Here is a 17540-nt window from a genome sequence, read left to right on the forward strand (position 1 = left end):
AAAAGATTGAAATCATACAGATTATATTCTCTGACCACAATAAAACTCAGCTTTCAATAATAGAAGAATACCAGTGTAACACCAAATATTTGTAAATTAAAGAGTGCACAGCTAAATAACCTGTGGGACACTAAACAAATCACAAGAAAATTAGAAATACTTCGTACTGAATGAAAATGAAAACACAACATAATCAGAATTCCTGGGATGCAGCTAAAATTGTACTCTATGAAAATTCATGTTTTTAAAAGTATTTGTTAGAAAGAGGAGTCTAAAATCCATCATCTATACTTTCACCATAGAGAATTAGGAAAATAATTCACTGAGTATAATCCACCATATTAACCGTCTAAAGAAAAACCGTGTGATCATATCAATTAATGAAGGAATGTAATTTGACAAAACTCAACAATACTTCACGATAATATATTTCAGTATACTTGGAATAAAAGGGAACTTTCTCAGCCTGATAATGAGCATCTAAGAAAAACCCACAACTACTGGGACTTAATGTTAGTAGACTCATGCTTTCCCCTAGGGGAATGTCCACTCTCTCCATTCTTAACATCATACTAGAAGTTCTAGCCAGCAAAGTAAGGAAATTAAAGAAACAGGCAAATAAGAAAACAAACAACCCCAATCCAGTTTGGAAAATAAATAAATAAAGCTGTCTCTATTCACAGACATGATTACTTATGTAGGCTCTCTCAAATAATCTACAAAATATTCCTAGAACAAGTGAATTTAGTAATATTGTAAGACACAAGGTGAACACATAAAAAAGTTGTACATTTCTTTAAATAAAGCAATGAAAACCTTCAAACCAAAATTTGCATACTGCCATTTATAATGGGCGTTTTAAAAAAGAGGGAAGACCTATATGCTGAAAACTACAAAACACTGGTGAAAGAAATAAAAGATCCAAATAATTGAAGATACATACCATGTAAATAGATTGGAAGTTTCAACATATGTAAGATGTTGTATCTCTTCAAACTGATCTTTCATTATATTATCTCATAGATGACATGATTCCAACATTTTATGAAAAAGAAATGGAACTTGAATAGCCTAATCTATTTTTAAGAAGAAAGATAAAGTTGAGAAATCATAGTATACAATGTTAAGCCTTTATTTTTTTCCCCCCAAATTTGTTTATTCTACACAGAGAGAGAAACAAGAGAACATGAGCATGGGGAGGGGCAGAGGGAGAGGGAGAGAAAAATCTTATTGAGTTGGTTTCCTAAACATTTGCAAGATAAACAAGTTATCAGGCTGAATTCTACTAGAGAGAGATATCTGAGACAGAAGGAGTCAAAGCTTTGCCTTCTGTTGAGATTTTAGAATTTTAATTTCATGACCCATGTGTGAATTATCACTTTGTGAATCCTCTGCTAAAAAATTTAAATCTAGGCTAACCTTACATCAATATCTAGAAATGTTTGGGTCCATCCTGTCCTACAGTCGTTGCAGATTTAGATGTGATAGAGAGGAACAGGTCTTGGAAAGACTGCAGAGTATAATAAATCTCATTTTTCGGATGAGGAACTGTTAATACAGCTAGTTAGAGGATAAAATGAGACAAATGTTTTATACCATACTATGATACTTTTAAAATATTTCATTTTTTTTAAATATAAGCAAGAGTTTTGTTGATTAGATAAATACCTATTCACTTACAAAATTTAATGTACTGGTAGCTTTTAGTTTTTTAATCTTTTTATTGTTTTGAGTCTGCTCTATTTATTTTTTTATTTTTGTATTAGGTTAGCCACCACATAGTACATCATTTGTTTCAGATGTAGTATTCAACAATTCATTAGTCGCGTATAACACCTAGTGCTCATCACAACACGTGACCTCCTTAATACCCATCACCCAGTTACCCCATCCTCCCCTCCCCCTCCCTTCTGTAACTCTTGGTTTGTTTCCCAGAGTCCAAAGTCTTTCATGGTTTGTCTCCCTCTCTCATTCCCCCCTTCAGTTTCCCACCCCTTCCCCTCTGGTCTTCTGTGTGATTCCTTATGTTCCACGTGTGAGTGAAACCATATGATAATTGCAGTATCACATTGTTAAATGCAAAATTAGTTTGCTTCAGGTGAATTCCAAAATCATGTCTTAATCCAGTTTGTATTACATGAACCATACTTCCTTTTATACTTGAGAACAACAATAATGAGGCCTTCTTGTATTTGTATAGTATTTACAATTTATGGGAAACTTTTATTCTATTTCAGTGTGTGGTGTAAGCAGTGGGGGAGGGGCAGAGAGAAAAGGAGCGAGAGAATCTTAAGCAGGCTTCTTATGCTCAACAAGGACCCACAACCCTAAGGTCATGACCTGAGCCAAGACCAAGAGTCACATACTAAGCCACCTAGGTGCTCCATACAGTTTATGGGAACGTTTTATTGTATCCAAGCTTGTACAATGACCATTCATAATAGGCAAGGATTGCTACAGATAAAAAAATTTAGGCTCAAAGAGGAAGCGTAACTTACCCAAATTAGAAGGTTAGGAAGTGCTGATGCAGTAAAACTATTTTGGGTTGTTTTATACTTAATTCCAGGCTCCTTTTGCCATATCCCTAAGCACCTGTATAATTAAGAATTAACTCTTCGATAAAAGTTGTAGAACAGTGTGTATCAGAGTCCACTGCTTAAATGGCTGATAATGTAAGTTCTGAGATCTCTGTTCACAGTGTTGCTTATTAAGACACTGAACTAGAAGCTCTAATGTGTTCAGCAGTTCTCAAACCAGCAACATGGTACCAGTTTAGAGACCTCTGTTTGGCTTACATATGTAGGGTAAAATGCAAGGCTTTTTAATAAATAAGGTTACTGGATCAAGTTATATTATATATTATATATTACATACTGGATCAAGTTATATTCAACATTGCTATTTACTTTTTTATACTTTTAAGGTAATCTAGAAATACCCATTCTCTAAACTCTCTATTCTACCTTCACCTTCTAAATAATTACTTACATGGAATAGGAGAGGATTTGAATGTTCCTAGCGCCCTTGCCAGTGCTGATCATGTGTACGGTATAGTTCTAGACACAGCATTTAATTCTAGATTTCAGTGCCCATACTCCATAAGGGAGAAATAGTGTCTGTTTTTTCCCTGTTGTATTTCCAGCACAAACTTGTAGCTATATTAATTGATGCAAAATGTAAAATTCCCTATTGTAAGTACAGCTTCTTTTTGGTTTTTTTAGAGGAGGGAGAAACAAAAAACGGCACACTTTCCAAATGAATTGAATGCTAGAAGGATTAAATGAGTTATATATGTAAAGTGCTTCACATAGAGTGTGTGTAGGTAGGATTGTAAGATAAAAATACAGGATGCCCGGTTAATTTTGAATTTCAGATTTTTTATCTGAAATTGGACATGCCTATGTTAAAAAATTATTCATATGAAATGGAAGATACACCAAAAATTATTCCTATATACCTAAAATTCAAATTTAGATGAGCATGCAGGATTTCATCTGGGAACCCACGGCAGAGGTGAAGTGCTTAGTCGATGTTCGGCAATGTTGCTGACACTCCTACCATCTTGCAGTCTGATTTTTGTTTCCAGCACACGGAAGAACTCAAGGAGTAAGAGTCAGCCCTTTGCAGACCTTATGAAGCAATTATCTTTGACCTACCCAGGACCTCTGACCTTGGAGTTCTCATTGCTGTGCCTTTTGTGACAGCACATTGTTTTGATTCTCTTTTGATGCTCTTCCCATCTCTACCATACCTAGGGTTCTTCTGGTCATTGTTTTTCCCTTTCTGCCAGCTGCAGGCATTGCCTAGTACTCAAGCTTTGTTCTTTCCTTCTTTCCTTTCCCTGCTTCTCTTTGAGGAGCACAGCTTGTCCTGTCGTCTTAGTCATCTCTTGTATATTGTGTGTCACCTAAGCTCCCATCTTCACTCCTCCAACTGCCCTGCATGTCCCGGCTCACTGCTGGGGACGTCTGTGCGGTCCGTGCCAGGGATTTCAGACCCACAGTTCACAAAACTCAGCAGCTCGCCGGGCCTCTTGTTGGCTTCTCCTTCCAATTCCCTGAGTTTGGTGATACATTATTTTTGACTTCTCTTCCGTCTTTAACGTTTATAGGTCATCAGGCTCACTCTGTATTGTTTCTTTGAGTAGTGGGATGAAAAACAATGCAGTTAAAAAATGCAATGTAACTATTACAGCTCTTGTATTTTAGGTTTGGAGGTTTAAGGAGAGACTGTGGGGAGAGCTGACCCTGTTTATTGTGGGGGGCATGTGAATATCTGTACTGTGCCCTTTTATTTACAGAGGCTTTTGGGTATGGAGGGGAAGAAACAACCGAAACTGTCTTCTTTGGCAGTGCCTCTCCATCTCAAAATGAATGGGCCTGGATTTTAGCGGGCCTTGGTAATGAACGTGTGGTTGTGAGACACAGGTCCAAGGCTGAGGAGCAGATGGAAATGTGACATTTTCTGGAAAATAAAGTGAAGGAATTGGAGGCAGTATAGACTCAAGGGAGAAAGGGGTCCAAGCTATATGGTGGGAAGCTGGAGTCTCCGGAGAGAGGCTCCTCTTGAGGAATTGCTGGTGTCACTTTGCTGGAGAACTTGCTAGAGCATGGATGTCCACTCCTCAGTTTCAGTGGCAGCCATTTGTAACTGTAGACCCGCAGCAATGAAAAACACAGAAATGCCTCTCTTTGTTGGAATAGGATAGGTAGTAAAGGAGCCAAGGCTACCCAGGCAGGAGGGAGGCTTCACTGAAAACAGAAACAGAGCCAGAAGTGAAACCTGTCTTAACGTCCTTCTAGACTGCGCAGGCATACATCTTCCGGGTGCGGTCTGTGGACTCCAGGTCTGAAGGTCTGTTATCGGTGAGCTGCGTGGCTCTGAGTTGGATCCCTCTGCTCCCTTTACTATGACACAGAGAAATTGATACAGTCAAGTCCTGCTTTTCAATATTAAGAATTTCTGTACCTGATGTGAGTCCAAGAACAGCTTCAGACTAGGAACTGTTTTCCTTAGTTATAGCCATGACTTGACTCTCTGTCTCCAGCAGGTGGGGCCAGGGAAAGGATTTTGCCAAGTTCCAAATGTTTTATGAGGTCTCTTAGAGCCAGCTGCTTTGTCCCGGGTTCTCATATCATCCTTACAACAGCTCTATTCAGTAGGAATTATGATCCCTGTTTCATGGTGGGAAGATTGAGGCTTGGAGGGTTTAGTAATTTGGCCAAGTCTGCATGAGCTACTTAGTAGCAGAACCAAGATTAGATCAGAAGTCTTTCTGACTCCAACTGTCCTCCTCCTCCTGTACTGTGTTTCTTCCCCGGAGAAGGAAAATGCTTATTTCAGCTCTCTTCCCTAGATAGAAAAGCCTAGAGCTTTTTTTGGAAGTTGCAGGTGAGCTGATGATGAAGCAAATTAATCAGCAAAAAAATGAAGTGTAAGGATTTTAGCGAGATGCGTGAGCGCATGGGGGAAATGCAAAGTGGCCACAAGAAGGGGCTCCCTGTACTTGCCTCTCTTAGCTCACGGAATTATTGTGAGAATCAGGAGAGAGGAGGGGCAAGAAAGCAGAGCGAGAAGTGTAAAGTACTCTCCAAGGTTTTATGACTTCAGTTATTGTTGTTTTAGAAATTATTCCTTGGGCTCCCAGGTGTGCGGTAATTTTTTTTATAATTGCATTTTTTTAAGCGGCTGATGAGCTTTCCCGGGAGAAGCACTGACTGAGGTCCTAAACCTCACAGTTGCGGGCAGGTGTCATGCCGAGGGCGGGGGCCGGAGCGCTCTGTGGGGCTGGGTGCCGCGCGCCCCCTGGTCCCAGGAGAAAGGTGCTCGCATTTAGGTCCGCTCCATGGGTAGTGGCAATGAGGCGGTGTCATTTTGCAGCAAGAGACGGGCCAGCAGTCACCACCGAACTCCATCCTTGTCAAAGTCCTGCCGCGCCTCTGTCAGGGGCAGAACCGGATTAGGCGGCTCTGGGGAAAATGGCATATTGTGCAAATAGATACCATTTGAAAGCGTTAACTTTTTTCTTTGTAAAAGTAGCAGACATTTATTTTCAAAAAGCAAAGAAATTCATAGCTATCAACTGAATGGCCCATTTTTTTTTTTTAAGATTTTTTTTTTTTTTAAGATTTTATTTATTTATTTGACAGACACAGCGAGAGTGGGTGAATGGCCCATTTTTTCCAGTTGTCATCTTTCCCCACATTGCTGTGCGGAAAATTTGATAGGTGTCTTCCTCGCATTTTAATCTATTTTCTCTTCCATCATAAATATATTAATATGCTAATAGGTTAAAAATAGATTTAAGTGTCAGGAAAAGTAAATATGTATTTACTATAATTTATTATGCATACATATATAAACACAAAAACTAGACTCCTGCTGTAAGTTTTCTGGTTTCTGTTCCCCTTACTCTAGGGTGAACATTTTCATATGCCAATATATATTCAGCTCTAGCTCATGGTAAAATCAGTTTAAAATGCTCATTTAGGAACAGTAGCAGAGAAATATGGAGTAATACTTTCAAGGGTTGGGAAATAAAGAAGGGGAAGAAAATGAGCAGGAGAAATGGCAATGAACAAACACAATGAGTTGAACACTTGTTTCTGATATGCTCGGATGTTTTTACCGTTGGAAGAGCCTCAAGGACATTGTTTGAGTTCAGTAATTTTTTTTAGATGTAGTTGTTTTGTGGTTAAAGAAATCTTCACATAAAGGTCTTAATAGAACAAGAATTAAGAAAGAACATGTAGGAAAACGGAGAGCCAGCAATTTCTTTTGCTGGATACGACCTCTTGCTAGAACAGACCAGTCCGTACGGGGACTGGTTTAGAAATGGATTTATTCGGGACGCCTGGGTGACTCAGTCAGTTAAGTGTCTGCCTTCGGCTCAGGTCGTGATTCCACAGTCCTGGGATCGAGCCCCACATTGGGCTCCTTGCTCAGCGTGGGGTCTGCTGCTCCCTCTGCCCTTCCCCCTGCTGTGCTCTCCCTTGTGCTCGCTCTCGTTCCCTCTCTCTCACAAGTGGATAAATACAATCTTAAAAAAAAAAAAAAAAAGAAATGGGATTTATTCATGTTACTGCTATTGTTTTGCCCACAATTGAATGGAAAAGCATACGGTGAGTTTTGCTATCTAAAAACAAACAACACTGCTGGAAAAGTTGGGGATGTAGTGTCTCTACAAAAGAAAACTTGGAGTAATTTTTTCATAGGGAGAAATCATGTTCTCAGACAATTTCTTGATGGAGGTGGATTCAGAATTTCTAAAAGGTCTTAAGAACAAATGTAACATTAAAAATAGTTCTTCAAGGACGTTTCTGCATTGGCCGACTGAAACATTCAATTCAGGTGCTTTCTTACTTTGTACTCCTGGAAATAAGATGAATGTGATGTTGGCATTAGCCATGTGGTAGAAGTACCATTGTCCCCTCTAAATATAGATACCTTGATTTTAAGTACAGGACCCACTGTTTTCTCCTATATCTGCCTTCCAGCAACTTCTTCCCAAGGCACTTCGTTAATATCTAACACTGCTCTCCAATCTAACACCATATCATCTATGGTGTTAGATAAAGAAATGCATATAGAAATGCATTCGACCAAGAGTTTTCAGACACTCAACGGAACTAGTAGTGGGTAGAATGGACGTGAGGTGTGGATTACCAACCCAAAGTTCAGCCAACCAGCCAACAGGCCATCAAATTATCTGCGACCTAGAGAGTACTTACAATTCAGCTGAATTCAGAGAGCAGGCTAGCAGGAGATGAATTTTTAAAGAGGGAAGTCCAACAGCTACTTGAAGATCAGTGGTAAGATTTAAGGTTAGAAAATATTAATTTGTTTTTCTCCTGTGCTGCTGAATGTGGTGAGCAGATTCCAAAGAGGCCTCCAGGACCTCTGCCTCCTACCATTTTTCCCCTTTGTGTAGTCCCTTCCTCTTGGGTAGGGAAGGAGCCTGTGACTTGCTTCCAGCTAAGAGAATACCGCAAAGGGGTCAGGCTGTACGGGATTATGTAGATAGGGTTATTGCATATTGGATATTGGATAAATAGAACTCCAGTCTGGAAGGAGATGCTTTCCTCCTTGTTGGCTTTGAAGAGCAAGCTGCCATCTTGTGTACTTCCCAGTGGAAAGAGCCACTTGGCAAGCAACTGGGGGTGATCTCTGGCCAGCAAGACACAGAGACCTTCAGTTTGGCAGCCTGCAAGAACAGAACACTGCTAATTACCGTCTGAGCTTGGAAGTGGAGCCTTCTCCAGTAGAGCCGCAGATGAGGACCTGTACTGGCCAACATTTTTATTGCAGGGAATTCACCAAAGCAATTCAATCTTTGATCTGTGCTGCCCCTGCTCTCCACCTCTCTGGAAGATTTTCAGTGATATCAGCCCAGCATCTCCTTCCAGATATTTATGCATAATCGAGGAAAAATATTTTTCTTTCCTTCCTTTTTATTAATGTTCTGTAATCTACATCGTCTTGCACTTTATTAGTTGTTTTTTTTTTTTTTTTTACTTCCCAATGTATGTTGTCAAGTTAAGGACTGTCTGTATCAAGGCATAAAGTGCGTCCTCATTTTTATGGCTGTAGTGTTCTTTTACAGTGATCGATGCTGATGAATGCATTGGCTCTCTTACTGACAGGTGTTTGGGTTATTTCTATTCATTTGCTTTGACAAATGATAGTTTCATTGGCTAAATTGGTACTTGCTTGATTGGTTCTATAGGCTACATTTTGTAGAAATGGCATTGCTGGATCTGAGATACATTTATTTGTAACTTCTATGCATACTAATTTGCCATCTGAAAGGATGTGTCGGCTTCCAACTTTCATAAGCAGTCATGAGACAGGTTGTTGCCAAAGCCTTGCCAAAAAGAGCGTGGATCTTTTAGATGAAGAGACAGTGACCACCTTTGGTGAAAAATGATCTTTCTGTCAAATTTTAATTTGCATTCTTATTATCTGTAAAGTAGAGCACCTTGTCATGGGTTTCTCTGTGCCTGGTCTTTAATGGCCTTTTATGGCCTCTTACTCTTCTCTGCTAGATTTTTAGTCATACTGATTTGTAGCATCTTTTTTTTTTTTTTCCTTAACCATAACTACCCCTTTGTCTGTGATATGATTTACAAAAGCAAGTTCCCCCTAATTTCTTGGATGCCTTTTGGCTTTATGTCTCAGCCAAGTATAAACATTTGAATTTTGTGAGTCAAACCTCAAAATTTTATTCTCTTGGTATTAAAGTCATATTACAAAGTTCTTCCCCATGTTCAGATTAACAAACGTTTTCTCTCTAGATTATTCCAGTGCTGTGTGATTTCATTATAATATTTCATCCATTTGAAATTTATATTATAAGGTATGAAAAACAAAACCACCTTGATTTTTGGCCGGCACAGGGCACAGTCTCATGACCCCAAGATCATGACCTGAGCCAAAATCAAGAGTCGGATTCTTAATTGACTGAGACACCCAGGGGCCCCTCATATCAACATTTTAAAGATACCTTTCCTTCTGTCATGGTTTCCATTATTTTGATGAGAAGTCAACTATAATTCTTTTTTTTTTTTTTTAAAGATTTTATTTATTTATTTGACAGAGAGAAATCACAAGTAGATGGAGAGGCAGGCAGAGAGAGAGAGAGAGAGAGAGGGAAGCAGGCTCCCTGCTGAGCAGAGAGCCCGATGTGGGACTCGATCCCAGGACCCCGAGATCATGACCTGAGCCGAAGGCAGTGGCTTAACCCACTGAGCCATCCAGGCGCCCTGTTTTTTTTTTTTTTTTTTAACCCTGACTTTAACGTCTTTTTCTTTTTTTCTTAGTTGCCTATAAGATTTTCCTTTTACCTTTAATTGTCATGCTGATATACCTAGGACTGTAATCCTTCATTTATCCTGCTTGAGATTTGCTAAACTTGACTGTGAGGTTAACATCTTTAACCTGTTCAGGAAATTCTCCACCATTGTTCTTTCGTATTTCTTTTGGATCTGACCAGTGCACGTCTGTATGACCCAGACACGTCCCCATACCACTGTTTACTCGGCAAGGTCTTGTAGAAGGGAATTGGCATATGGGAAACACCAGCCCTGGATTTCTGCCGCCGCCGCACCAGATAGCACATGGCTCTTGTGAGTTAAGCTGGTTTCTGCTTGTCTCCCTGCAGGTCCGCTGTCTTCCATGGGGCTCCTTTTCCACTTCTCCATGCTTCCAGCCCCACAGAGGTAACAGGGACTTGCATCTCTGCTCACCTGCAGAAGGGCTGGTTCCTTTTTATAATTTAAAATTTCTTAAGATTTTATTTATTTATTTGAGAGAGAGAGTGTGCAGAGTAGGAGGGAGGGGCAGAACGAGAAGCTGACTCCCCACTGAGCAGGGAGCCCAATGTGGAACTCAATTCCAGGACCCCAGGGTTATGACCTGAGCTGAATGCAGATGCTTCACTGACTGAACCCCCTAGGTGCCCCCTTACAATTTTTCTAGAGTTCTTTGATCCCACAGATCTTCAGTGACTTTACGAGACTAGTGCTCTAACCCCTGAGCTACGGAGCCTCTTCAGTGACTTTAAAGAAAAACACATTTTCCCCCATTTATCTGCTTTTTTCCTCATCTTTTCTGCCACAAGAATGAGGGTCTTCTTCAATCTTTACAATCTAGGTGGAAATGAACCTCTCCAACTTTTTTTCACAATTTTGTTGCATTTATGTTTTATTTTGCTTGATTTTATTTTTTCTGCACTCTTTATCTCCTACTTCATTTTAATTATTGATATACTTCATTGTGTCTCTCTCACTTTTGTCTTCATTTCTGTGATGGTTTAATTTTTCTTCTGGTCTTTTTTTCCCTGAGCTTCGTCAGTTCATGCTTTATCTCCTGTTGCTTCCTTTCTCTTTGCTTTCCCTCAGCTTTTCGTCTTCTTTATCTTAGCTCTTGAATCTTGACTCCACTTCTTTCTAAATGGCAGTACTTTGTTAATTTGAAAATCTGTTTTGTAAGATATGGTCAAACTTTCAACTGCTCTGTGACTATGTTTTTCTGCCTTTTGTCCTTTCTTTATCTGGTGTCTTCTTTCCCTCCTTTTAATTTGATCATCTTTTCTTGTGGTGGGTTTGAATTGATCCTGTACTGGTCTCCAGCCCAACCCCACGACTTTTTTTAAGTAGGGTCCATACCCAGCATGGAGCCCAACACAGGGCTTGAACTCATGACCCTGAGATAAACATCTGAGCTGAGATCTCAAGAGTCAGACACTTACTTGACTGAGCCACCCAGACACCCCTGGTTCCTTTTGATTATCAGTTTTTGACCTATGTGAACTTTTTTATATGTTTCCCTAAAACGTGTCCTGAGGGGGGCCAGAACTCTGTTCCAGGTTAGTTGAAATAATTGTTGATGATTTTGTGCATGTGAGCTTGTTGGGAATTTACTTCCCCATCAGTGGATATAGGATCTGTGATATATATACATATATATACAAACATGTATGTATTTTCCACAGCGAAAAGCCTTTCTTCCCAGTCTGTCCCTGACACAGTGGGTCCCTGCCGCTGTGACTTGCGTGGACGTGACCCTCCTGTCACACGCTCATCTTGTTTCTCTCATCCCAGGAAGGTTCTTTACTTCCCGGTGGGCTTCTCTCCTTTCACTTCCTTCCCTTTCAGAAACTTGTTTTTCTTGTTCTTTCTGTTCCATCTTGGCTTTTTCTCTCGACTTCTTCCCACTCACATTTCTGCTCAGTCTTCACTGTTTTTGACAGCTTCTATACCAATGTTGACTTTTAGGGTGTTAGCTTGTTCCTGTTTTCACACACACAAAATGGATTAGGGATTTTATTTTCCAATGATTTCCTAGGAAGATGAAGGGTGCAGTCTTCAAACTTGTACTCATTTTATTGTCTGTGAACATCTTCCGTATGTCAGGTTCTTTCTGTAAGGGTGGCTGTTGTAATAGGAGTAACAAGGTATTTGCATTCTGGGGGAATCTGATGTGGGAAGGGTTCTCGAATGGGGTAGCATTTTGAATAATAAGCTCGAAATTTCTCTGGACAGTGACATAGCCTATCTCATGCATTGATTTTCATTAGTTTTGAAAACGTCTAGATTTAGTTCAGTAACTTATAACAATCCCTCCTTTTTCATACCTCATATCCCTTAGGGTAATAATCATTTTTGATTAATTTAAATATTCTGTAGAAAGCCTTTCACGTGAGCCCTGGCAAACAGTTTGTGTTCAGTAAAGGTTAGCTTTCTATGCTACGTTCTTTGGGCTTGTCATCCACTCACTGCTTACAGGGGGTCTGCTGTTAACCCTGTCATCAGACCAGGACACTGAAGAGCAGATGAGTTAAATCACTCACCCCAGGTGAGTGGCAAACTCAGCTGTCAACACCCCCCCCATCCCGCTTTCTTTCCCCTCTGCTCTTACTCTTTTTTAAAAAGTCTTTATGTCATTTGGGGTCCCTGGCTGGCTCAGTTGGTCAAGTGTTGAACTCTCTATTTCAGCTCAGGTCATGATCTCAGAGTCATGGGATCGAGTCCTACCTACATTGGGCTCTGCGCTCAGAGGGCGTCTGCTTGAGATTCTCTCCTTTTCCCTCTGCTCCTCCCCCTACTCACTCACTCTCTCTCTAAAAAATTATTTAAAAAAATTTTTTTTAATTTAAAATTAAAAAAAAAAATCTTTACAGTATGCCGCTTACTTTGAAAATCATTGAGAAATTACCTATTGTTTCTCTTTAAAAATGAAACCATCTTTGCTCCTTTGTAGTGTTTTTTTTTTTTAAGATTTTATTTATTTATTTTTGACAGAGAGAGACACAGTGAGAGAGAGAACTGAAGCAGGGGGAGTGGGAGAGGGAGAAGCAGGCTCCCCACTGAACAGGGAACCCGATGTGGGGCTCCATCTCCGGACCCTGGGATCATGACCTGAGCCAAAGGCAGACACTCAACGACTGAGCCACCCAGGCACCCCATCTCCTTTGTAGTTTTATTGTGTTCTTTTCCTCCCTTCTAGAACAACGTTAGGGTAAAGCATGACTGTCACTGGAAATGCTGTTTCCTAAGACCGTGTTCCAACTTACATGTCCTGCCATTGGAATCTGGCTTTTTACAGTAACGTGGCTTTGTGAGCTCCTGTCTGATCGCCTTTCCATGGACCACCTTTTCCTGGGTCCCCCTTTATCCTCTTTCTCAGACCCCCCCAACCCCCCTTTTTCCTTCCCTCTGACTCCTTTCAGCTTTCCGGTTCCTCGAAGAGGCCGTGTCACGTCTGTAATCACTGTGTAGAGCTCCGCTCCTCTGTCCTTCTTCCAGGCAAGCACATCTTTACATCTTTCTCACGCTGGCTCTGACCCCTCGTTAGAACAGGAGACTGATGAGTCGTGAAAGTTTCTGATGTAGTTTCCGTGATTCATCGTTTGTGTATAACACCCAGTATTGAATTCTTGATAGTAGCCATTCCGATGGTTGTAAGATACCACAATGTGGTTCTGATTTACATTTCCCTGATAATTAGTGATGTTAAAGTGTTTCTTCATGTGCCCGTAAGCCATTTGTTTATCTTCTTCAGAAAAATTTCTATTCAGAGACCACTTTTTAAAATTTTTAAATGAGACTTTTTTTGTTATTGAGTTATATGAGCTCTTTATATATATTTTTATATTAATCCCTTATCAGATATAGCACCTGCAAATATCTTCTCCTATTCAGTAGGTTGCCTTTTCATTTTGTTGTTGTTTTTTCCCTACTGTGCAGAAGCTCCTTAGTTTGGTGTTTTCCCATTTATTTATTTTTGCCTTTGTTGCCATTGCCTTTAGAGTCAGATCAAAAAAAGCAACCAAACAAACAAACAAAACCCTGCCAAGAGTGATGTCATGGAGCTTACCCCCTATGGTTTTTTCCGGGAGTTTTATAATTTCTGGTCTTACATTTAAATCTTTATTCCATTTTTAGTTAATTTTTATATCTGGTGTTAAGGCAATGATCCTGTCTCATTCTTTTGCATATGGCTGTTCAGTTTTCTGAACACTGGTTATTGAAAAGACAGCCCTTTCCCCATGAATTACTCTTACCTCCGTTGTCATAAATCAAATGACCCCGTATGCATAGGTTTATTTATGGATCCGCTGTTCCAGTCATCTGTGTGTCTGTTTGGATTACTACAGCTTTGTAATGTCATTTAAAGTCACAGAGTGTGATGCCTCCAACTTCATCTTTTTTCTCAAGATTGCTTTGGCTATTTGGGGTCTTTTGTGTTTCCATAGAAATTTTATTCTTTCTGATGCAGTTTAAGTGGGATTGTTTTTCTTAATTTGTCTCCTTGATAGCTCATTGTTAGTGTTAAAAATGCAATAGGTATTTGCATATTAATTTTGTACGCTGCAGCTTTATTGAACTTACTTATTAGTCCTAACAGTTTTTTGGTAGAGTCTTTATAGTTTCCTGTATGTAATATTAGATTATCTACAAATAACGAGTTTTACTTCTTCCTTTCCTATCTAGATGGCTTAACTGGGTTATCTTTATTTTATTTTTGCTGTTCAGTTGTATGAGTTCCTTATACATTTTTGAAATTAGCCCCTTACCAGAAATGTGGTTTGCTAGTCCTTTCTCCCATTCTGTGGGTTGTCTTTTCCCTTCTGCTGTGCAGAAGCTTATTAGTTTGATGTAGTCCCACTTGTCTGTTTTCATTTGTTGCCTGTGCTTTTGGAGTCATAGCCATGAAAACATTGCCAAGACCGTGTTTTTCTTCTCCTGTGTGTGTTGTTGTTGTTGTTTTTTTTTAGAGAGTTACAGTTTTGTGTTTACATCTTTAAGCCATTAAGAGTTGATTGTTGTGTCTGGTGTCTGATTAGATCCAATTTCAATCTCTAGTACCTGGATATACAGTCTTCCCAACACCGTTTGTTGAAGACAGGGAATCCCCATTGTCCTTTTCCCCATTGTGTGTTCTTGGCACTCTCAGTGAAGATCAGATGACTGTATATGTGCAGGTTTATTTCTGGGCTTTTATTCTGTTCCATTGGTTTGTAGGTTTGTCTTTATGCCAGTACATTGATGGTAGAATTTAAGTAAGACAAAAGCAAATGGAAAGACATTCACATTCATCATTTGGAAGGCTTGATAATGTTAAAGTATTCCTGCTACCCAAAGTGATCTACAGATTAATTGCTGTTCCCCTCAAAACCCTAGTGGCAGCTTTTACAGAAATAGAAAAAAAAACAAACAAACCTTAAAAGTTATGTGGAAGCATGGAAGATCCAGAATGGCCAAAGAAATCTTGAGAAAAAAGAACAAAGCTGGAGGCATCTTATGTCTTGATTTCAAATATATTTACATGAATAAAACAGAATAGTACTGGCTGTCCACTGATTCTGAAATGTGCCAGAACCAGCCTAATTAGTTCCTAGGTATTTTGTGAATATTACACCAGAGGAGGACAAGTTAAAATAATCTGCTGGTGTGTTTGTCCTAGAAACAGTTTTCACTCAGGTTGATTCATTGTGTTGCTTTGTTGAGATGTGATCGGACACCAGAGCATAAAGGTGAGGCCACTGTCATTTCTCCCTACTAGAAAAGTGAGGAGGGAACTTAATAGAATCCTCCAGAGAGGAATATTCTCCTGTGCCTTCCTAAAGAATCCTTGTTATTTTGTGATCATAAGAGAATCTGACTGTACCTCTAACTAGGTGTGGAATTTGGGAAAGTCCTGTGTTTCTTTGGGCCTCGGTGTGTTCATCTCTGCATTCAAGCAACAGGAGTGGTTGGGTTGTAGCTTTTAACATTTTATAATCTTGCGGCAGCAGACGACTGACCCCTACAAGGAGGTGGCAACAAAGAGGCTGTGTGGGAAGGTGAGGCAGGGAATCCATATGGGGGCGTCAGCCATGACCCTTCCTCTGTGAGCAGGGCTGAGCACAGAGCCGGTGTCCAGGTTGATAGAAGACATTCAAAGGTATTTGTTAAAATGCCCACACAAACTTCTCTTCCAAAGGCTTGCCAAAGTAGTCAGAAGCTGTTTGTCCCCTTTAATGCCCAGGGAGGCAGAAATGAGATAAACAGGAAGGAATTAAAGAAACTTGGTGGTACACACAGCAGATGTATATCTGTGGTTTGTGTATTTATCATTTGATCTCTTGTCTGGTTTCCTGGCTCCTGCTTCTGTCAGCGTGATAAAAATCCTAATGCCAATGACACTGACACTGACGATGGTAAATGCTAAAGTGGCCAGAATATGAGCCACGTGCCGGACGGTCTTCTGAATAGAGGCCCGTCTCTTTGTATTGCGCTTCCCTGTGTCATGCTGCTCAGAGACTGGGCTTTGGACAGTTTTACAAGGTTCGGGAGCTTGGGGCAGGAAGTGGCTGTAGATGGGGTAGAAACAGCGAGGGCGCTAGAATCAGAAGTGGGACCCGGCAATGGGGCTGACGGGCTGCCGGGTCATGATCGAACTCGAACGGGGGAGAATTTGCTTCTTATGGATGAGCAGAGACCGTGGTTCCATGGGATGGGGTCTCCTGCTGCTGAAGGTGCGGGGAAGATTGTTGAAACGACAGCAGAGGACTGGGAGTCTGACAGACGCAGAGATGATAAGGCAATGGCAGGTTTGAGAGAACAGAGTCTGGTTTTGAAAGAAGCTTGGCTGTAGGTGAAATGCTATCAAACAGCATCGCACACTACGGAGAAATCGTGGGTGAGCATTGATCCATGTGGCCCGTTGCACTGTTACCTTATTTAGAGAAATTGCCGCGGCTGCCCCAGCCTTCAGCAGCCCCCAGCACTGAGGCAGGACCTTCCACCAGCAAGAAAATCATGACTTCCTAAAAGCTCAGATGATGCTTAACAGCTTTTAGCAATCAAGTAATTTTATATTGTGTTATATGCGCATTGTTTTTATATACTTAGTAGACCATTACAGACTTCATGGACTACAATATAGTATAAACATATAACTTTTATATGAACTGGGAAACCAAGAATATCGTTTGATGGGCTTTATTGGAACAGCCGCTTTATTGCAGTGGTGCGGAACTGAGCCAAACCCCCCCAAGGAGTGCCTTTCCTTTCCATGCATCATCTCAGCTAATCCCCACCGCAGCCCCGCGACATAGGTACTCTACTTACTTTAGACGTGAGGAAACTGGAAGACAGAGTTTGGGCACTGGAACAAGGTCAGGCTTCTAGCGAAAGTGAGTTCGACCTCAGGCCTGTGCCTCTGGAGCCCGCGTGCCCCGTCGCTGTGCCCTGCTTTCTCCCTGCGCGACTCCAGGCTGCTGGGTCAGTGTCAGTTAGTTTCTTGGTTTCTGTGCTTACGTGTGACCCAGTTACCAATTTCCACTGACGCCTGCAGCCGGCCATTTCTCACTTTGCAAATTTCGTCCTTCCTCTCAGCACACCTGTGCAGTGTTTGCCCAGTGCCCGCTCTCCTGCCGTCTTTAACATGACGGAGCTCGAGTTACAGAAATGATAGACACGTGGTCCGTTACTTACCTGTGGTGGCCCTGACACATGACCACAAACTGCATGGCTGAAAACCCCAGAAATGCTTTT

This window comes from Mustela erminea, chromosome 9 (genome assembly GCF_009829155.1).
Source record: "Mustela erminea isolate mMusErm1 chromosome 9, mMusErm1.Pri, whole genome shotgun sequence".
In the NCBI taxonomy this organism is placed as follows: domain Eukaryota; kingdom Metazoa; phylum Chordata; class Mammalia; order Carnivora; family Mustelidae; genus Mustela; species Mustela erminea.